This window comes from Pteronotus mesoamericanus, unplaced genomic scaffold (genome assembly GCF_021234165.1).
Source record: "Pteronotus mesoamericanus isolate MK-2021 breed Mesoamerican mustached bat unplaced genomic scaffold, CSHL_Meso_final contig_173, whole genome shotgun sequence".
NCBI classification, from domain to species: domain Eukaryota; kingdom Metazoa; phylum Chordata; class Mammalia; order Chiroptera; family Mormoopidae; genus Pteronotus; species Pteronotus mesoamericanus.
The window spans coordinates 13,594,942-13,602,288 of NW_026555072.1; the positions used below are offsets into that span (position 1 = coordinate 13,594,942).

General features: G+C 34.9%; 1 pseudogene; it reads left to right on the plus strand.

Moving 5' to 3' along the window:
- The first annotated feature begins 1,617 nt into the window (after positions 1-1,617).
- Positions 1,618-2,575, plus strand: LOC129065069 (28S ribosomal protein S28, mitochondrial-like; annotated as a pseudogene).
- Positions 2,576-7,347: the final 4,772 nt, after the last annotated feature.

Genomic DNA, 7,347 nt, shown 5'->3' on the forward strand with positions numbered 1-7,347 from the left:
TGCCACTTGAAGAAAATTGGTTAACAAAATGATGTACAAGACCAAAGTGCCACCTACTCTACCCTACATCAAACAGTGGACTTTGCTTTATTCTCCTGATAATAGAAAAAAACAATTTTAAGGAAATTTTGGCTAAGGAAAATCTTTTTTTAAAAAAAGGATTCTCTATCATGAACAGCTCAGTCTCAGTCTGGAATTCCTATTTTCTTTTTTCTATTTTATCTGATAGAAAGGTTCTACCAGATAGACTCTCGACTGGAAATCAGTTTAAATAAGTGGTTATTTAACACCATAAAAGTCTATATAAGTTTTTGAACTAGTAGCTAGGAAAACATTTAACTAATCTAATGACAATGACATAATTAAAAGAGAACATTCAAATATTAAATGCTCATAACTCAAAATTGAAGAAATAATATAATCAATATATTAAAATAAGCCTTTGAATCTTGAAAGATTTTAAGAATAATATTTTAGAAAGTTAGTTGGTTTGATAATAAAATTAAAGTTGGACAAGTTTTAGAAAAACTACTGACTTCCATTATTTAAAGCAATTCTAATGTCTTGTAATGCAAATTGTTTGAATAATATCTTTGAATTGCTCTTATTATCAAGTTGCTGTTTTTCCTTTCTAGAATGATTCATACCTTTCATTTTTCCCCAGAGTAACACCTTTCTTATGTTTCAGACCTCAGCCTAATTGTCACTTTCTCAAAATGGCATTTTCTTAACTTCCAGATATTACTATTGTCTCCCTAATATCCTCTCCCACTCCATCTTTGTATATTCTTGCAAAATATTTATCACAATTTGTAATTGTAGACTTGTTTTGTGTTTATTTCCTTAATGACTGTCTCTGACACTAAACCTTGACTTCCATGAAGATAAGGCATCTGTCTCTATCCTTTGACTTTCTATACCTAACAGTGCCCAACTCTTTGTACGTGAACAATGAATACTTGTTGTATGAATGAAAGAATAAAAAATGATAATGCCTCATGTTATTCAATTTTGTCAGAACATTGATTCATTTTGCTAAATAAAAATGTATAATTTAAACTTAGGAAGAATTATTGGATCCTTAAGTTACTCTCCAATGAGTGGTATCAGTTAGATAGGCAGTCTGTTTTACTTTCCTTTCTCATCCTTTTTTAAAAAAATATTTTATTGATTTATTTTTAGGCAGAGGAGAAGGGAGAGAGAAAGAGAGGGAGAGAAACATCAGTAGTCTCTTGCATGCCCCCATCTGGGGACCTGGCCCGCAACCCATGCATGTGTCCTAACTGGGAATCCAACCTATGACCTTTCAGTTTGTGAGACAGTGCTTAACCCACTGAGCCACATCAGCCAGGGACCTTCTCATCATTTTCAAACCCATCATAAATTGGTTTATATAATAAGATTTCAATTAAGGATTATTTATATAAACCTTTAGGAGTTAGAGTTTATCATAAAAACTTTTCCTCTGAGACCAGATAATGCAATAAGCTTACAACTTCCCACCCTCCTCGTAAGCACTTCTGAAAAATAGGAGAAATGAATATTAGGGTCCACTGAAGCTACTGCAATACTACCTAGGCATTGCATCCAGTGGTTTGCACCAATATAGCAGTCGATATGTCGATTCCAGAGTTAAGTAACCAACAATATCCTGGTAAGCTTCAATATCACACAACCCAATTCTCTCTATCTAGTATATACCAGTCCAGTCCAACCCTTTAGTTCAGCCTGTTTATTTTTTTCCTTCTCTCCTCTAATATCTGCCTCATTTGGCTGGAAGAAAAAGCAAGCAGGGGAAATAAACACATTTTCTAATTTCCTAACTTGTCTCCTCACTTTTCTCATTTATTTTTACAACATTCTTATTTAGAAGCCTGTGGCAATAAGACATTTGCAGACAATGGGTAGGATTTGCCGTATATAAATGCACACACTGACATTGAACATGTAGAAGACAGAAGATAGTTCCTTAAAATTACCAGGACTCGGTCATAGGTTCTGGAGCCGTCAGGGCGGCGCTGTGTCGGACCTGTGTCGTGACTGCCCAAAGTCAGTTCCTGTGTGCGGCCCTCTTTCTTCAGCTCTGTTGAGGCGCAGGCACTGAGAACAGCTCGCGAGTCAGTCCTGAGTCCACGGAATCTAGAACATGCCCAGGTGGCTTAGCCAGTGCTCTGGAGCGGAGCTGCAGCGGAAGGCAGAGAGAGCCCTGGTGGGCAACCGGCTCTCTGAGAAGTGTGTACTCCTTCCTATCTAAGCTGAGACACATTCTCCTCTCCTACTGATGGGACCGGCCAAGGATAAAATACTCATTGGACAAATCTGTTATGTTGTGGAGAAGGATATTTTTATATAGATTCTGGTGGCGAGCTTCAGTGTGTGTGTAAAAGACCAGAAGTGGATGGAGAGAAATACCAGTTAGGAACCACAGTCTGGCTGCAGCTATTAGATCTGTAACTTACATCTAGGTTTCTGGGGGCCGCAACAGACACAGCTATATTAGAGGCTGATGGTAGTTCTCTTAAGACTCCAGGAGAGCAACAACTCCAAACCAAAAGAAGGACATCGTGAGAAATAAATAAACCTCATTTGGAACATTCACTCCTTCTTTGAACGACCTGGATATTCATCAACAATGCAATTAGAAAATTGTAAATAAATAATTGAAAGAGGACGTAGTGGAAACTATAATCATCTCTTATTTGTTAGAGCTTTCTTTACTTGTATCTCCCTTCCCCTTTTTTTATACCCCGTTTCTCTTTGTTTGGGATAGTGTAAACTGTATTGAGAAATTCTGTCATTGAATATAATGTTTTAAGTGAAAAAAAATCACCAGAATTATGCCACATATATATATCATAATACCTTCTCTCTCTCTCTCTCTCTCTCTCTCTCTCTACTTTTAAATTATTTCTTACATTAATCATTATGGAGATCTCTGTCTAAGAAAGAGGAGATATTATTCATTATTATCTTATGTTGTATAATTGGAATTCCTTTCAGTTAATATAGCTGGCAACCATCAATGATATTTTCTATATTCCTAACAATAATTGTTTATCCATAAAGAGATTAGGAAATATAACTGAAGTCTCAAAACATAATTTTAGTGGACAGAGATCTCCATAATCATTAATATAAGAAATAATTGAAAAGTATTTAATATGTAAAGTAATGAAGAATATCTATTTAAAATAAGAGTACAAAAACTAAGATAATTATAATATTCAATCCCAAGGTAGTTTCAATTAAGTTAATCAAACATATAGTTTGACATATGTAAGGATTTCACTCAATTATTTACAAATGCATGTTCTGATTTTCTCATAGTTTTATTTTAAAATTACTTTAATCAGTGCATTTATAAGATAAAACGCTAGTCTCTCTAGAAGTACCATAGAGCTGTGCTGTCTAATACAGTAACCTCTGGCCACATATGGCTATTTAAATTGATTATAACAAATAACACTTAAAATTCAGTTTTTCCACTGTACAAGAGACATTTCAGGTGCTCAATAGTCATATGTGGCTAGGGCAACCATATGGGTGATACTGTATTCTATATGAACATTTCCATCATGGCAAAAACTTGTTTTAGAAAGTAATGATATATACAAAGAACACACTGGTGGTTGTCAGAGGGGAGTGGGATGGGGGTCTGGGCAAAAAAGGTGAAGAGGAATAAGAGGGACAAACTTCCAGTTATAAAATAAGTCAAAAGGATATCATGTATAATATTAGGAAAATAGTTAATATTGTAATAAGTATATGGAACAGATGGTTGCTAGTGTTATTGTGATAATCACATCACATGATAAAGTCAAATCACTCTGATGTACATCTTTAATATAATATTGTATATCAACTATACTTTAATAAAAATGAATTTAAAAAGTGATTTTATACAGTTGATTTAGTGATTACCAGGGCTAATGGACAACACGTTTTGATGCATGTTTATAGTTATTATTAACAAGATAAGTTTTTCTGGATATATTGTTATTTGGGTTCTGCACCCAATTCCAATGGAGGGGGGTTCCTTTCACACCACCACGCAATTCAGTTCTGACACTATCTACCTGTAGGTAGCATCAGATTCCACAGGTTAAGGTAAGGGCTCAGTTCTACAAAACTGCCCCCACACCCATTTCAGATGCCAGTTGCTAGCCCAGGTTGTGACTTGCATTTCTGACAGAATGGCCATAAGTCAGAGGTTTCCAAGACCTTCTCGGGTTTAGTTAGTTTGTTGGAATGGCTCACAAACTTTAGAGAAACATTTTATTACTAGATCACTTGTTTATGACAAAATGATAAAACTCAGGAACAGCCATATGGAGGAGATGCTTAAGGCAAGGTGTGAAGAAAGCGACAAGGAGCTTCAAGGACCTCTCTGGGTACCCTACATTCCTAAAATCTCCTGGAAGCTTTCTGTACTCAGTCCTTTTGACTTTTATGGAGACTTCATTACATCGCTATAATTGATCAAAACATTGGCCATCAGTGATTGATTCAACCTCCAGCCCCTCCCCGCTACCCAAAAATCAAAGGGTGGGAATGAAAGTTCCAACCGTCTTCAGGGTTGGCTCCCATACTTAGATGTTTTCCAATATTCACTTCATTAATATACACCCAGTTGTGGTGGAAGGGAACTTGTGAATTCTATGACACCCATTTCACCTTTATGTATATTAAGTAATCTTAGGAACTGACTATAAGAGACAAAATATTGTAACAAAAGATGCTCCCATTGTTTTTATGGTCCAAAAATTGCAAGGATTTCAGAGGCTATGAGCTAAGAAACATGATGAAGACCAAATATTTATAAGAAATATATTTTGGTCATTTAGATCACAATATAAATCACAATATTGCAAGTGCAAAGTACAGAATACACAAACTTCCATTAGAAGTATAATTTAATTTTACATATGAAGTTTTATACAAGCTGTTAACTAGTCATCAAATTTTATTATAAATCATCTGGGAGTCTTGATAAAATATATTCATTCTCATAAGTACATTGATTCTGTCTTCTATAGAAGGTTTAGGAAACTAGCTGTGATCTATCAAAAAAAAGTTATTTTATCCATTTTTAGGACCTGTATTTTCATACCAATGACAACAGCCTCTCAGGTAACCAGAACCTTAAGATAACAGCAAATGTCAAACCTGTGAGTTTGCAAAAGTATTACCGAAGCGTAACACTCCACAGCTTTAAATTAAAAGTAACATGGTATCTTACCTCAACTGGGATGATTTTACAGAATTGTAGGCATAAAACCATAGTGATAAAAGTGCTGGTGGTGCATGTATGAATTAGTTATTTTGATTTTAAAAACAAAAACATACTTTAAGTAAAGTATCTATTCTAGAAACCAGAAATTAAAATAGTTGGAAAGATTTTATTGCCCACGCAGAAAGCTAAATGACCAGTTTACAAAATATCTCATGAAATGTCTTTATCTTTGTGAATTAACCACAATAGGATCTATGTCTTTTGGTTTTACAGCAGATAAATGTGTAGAATTACTACAGAAATATTTAAAACCATGAAGACTAAATTTTCTAAGTCAGTTCACAAGAGACCAATAATATTACAAAAAATATTCTCCAGGGAAGGGCAGATTTGCACTGAATGACCAGATCAGCACATTCCCTTTCTTTAGTGGAAAGGAAATTGTCTTAAGGTTGCTTGATCAAAACAGGATCAAATGCAAGGAAAGCTAGTGGCTTAATACAGACATTTAATGAAATCAGGCTCTGATAGATTAACACACATTTTTAGCCCTGCCAGTTGGGATTCTACTTGCTAGCATGGGTGGTAGGTGTTTTCCTATGCTTTGATGGCCATTGTTAAAAAGAAAACCACATACCCAAAATGGCATCACTTGTGCTAAAGCCCGTGACACCAAATCTAAATTTAATACTTGGTGTAATTGCTGCTTTAACCTCTCCCAGACACATAATCTTAATCAACCTGTCTGGAATTTTCTGGTCAACACCAATGAGGTAATTTGTCAGACAGGCACCCTCCATTTCCATCCTCCCCTACCCAAACCTTAGAAAGAAAAGGCAATCTGCATGATAAAAAACCTTGCCATTCCTTTCCCCCTAAAGTAAGATGTCCTGATGTAAAAATAATCCTTTTTTTTTGTTTGTTTGTTCCTAGCTCCCTTGTTCTAACCTTCTTCCTATAAAATTCTTCCATTTTATACATCCCCTTGGATCGCCCTTCTAGTTGGTAGATGGGACGCTGCCCAATTCATAAATCACTTAATAAAGTCAATTAGATCTTCAAATTTACTTGGTTGAATTTTCTTTTTTAACAACACACTATGATCCTCCGAGTCTTGTCAGAGTTCTCTGCCTTTTGTATAGCATAGTCTTTCTCCATGCATGTGAACACTTCCTGTTGTATCAGTTTTCACCTGGAACGCATTTTCTTCCTTTGCAGAACTCTTTTCTGTCTCTGATTTACTTTCTTATATGTTTATTTTATGCTACTGCTCAGAACAAACAAGTATGTGGTTGGTAGTTGCTTATAAAACTCCTCCATTTGTGCTCTGCATACACATATATCCAAATAAATACTATAAAGTATAATAAAAGTATAAATGCTGCCCAAAAGAGAGCTGTGTTTTCCAAATCAATATCACATAATGAAATAGACATAGATGAAAAATTTTCTTGTTATCTGGAATTTAAACTGAAATCATCAGCTAGTGTTTTATTAAATATATAAATATGAAACAACATTGATGTTTATCATCATCATGATTAATTAAATTCGTGAATATTTTATTTATGCATACATTTTTAAAACATGCATTTACCTTCACCAAAGAGCTTCTGTTTAAAGAGAAACGACATGTCATAATCAATGAGAGAAGATGCTTATGGGACAGAACACTAGATTGGAAGCAAGGAAAAACATTCATTTAAACTCTCTGGGATTCTGTTTTATTAGATGTAAAATGAAGAAGCTGGGTGTTATTATTTTTGTCACAGCTTCTAACATTATGTAATAACCCCAATAAGAACATGAGGCCATCACAAAACACAGGGTTAGAAAATCAAATCAAAGTCAAATCAATAAAATGAGTGTTATTGTTCCATTAAATAATTCTGCCCCATCTTGGTGATATTAGTCTTCATAGCGTTACTGTAGGCAGTTAACTAGTTATTAATACAAAAGAGAGCTAAGGGAATTAGACATTGAGTTTAATAAACTGAGGAGCGTAAGCCTGCTTGCTTAGCCAAGAAGTGATAACATTTACAGACTTATTCACACACTCCAGGGAACTGCTGCCAAGGAGACTTAATCCTAGGAGCGCAGGAAATCTCTCCAGG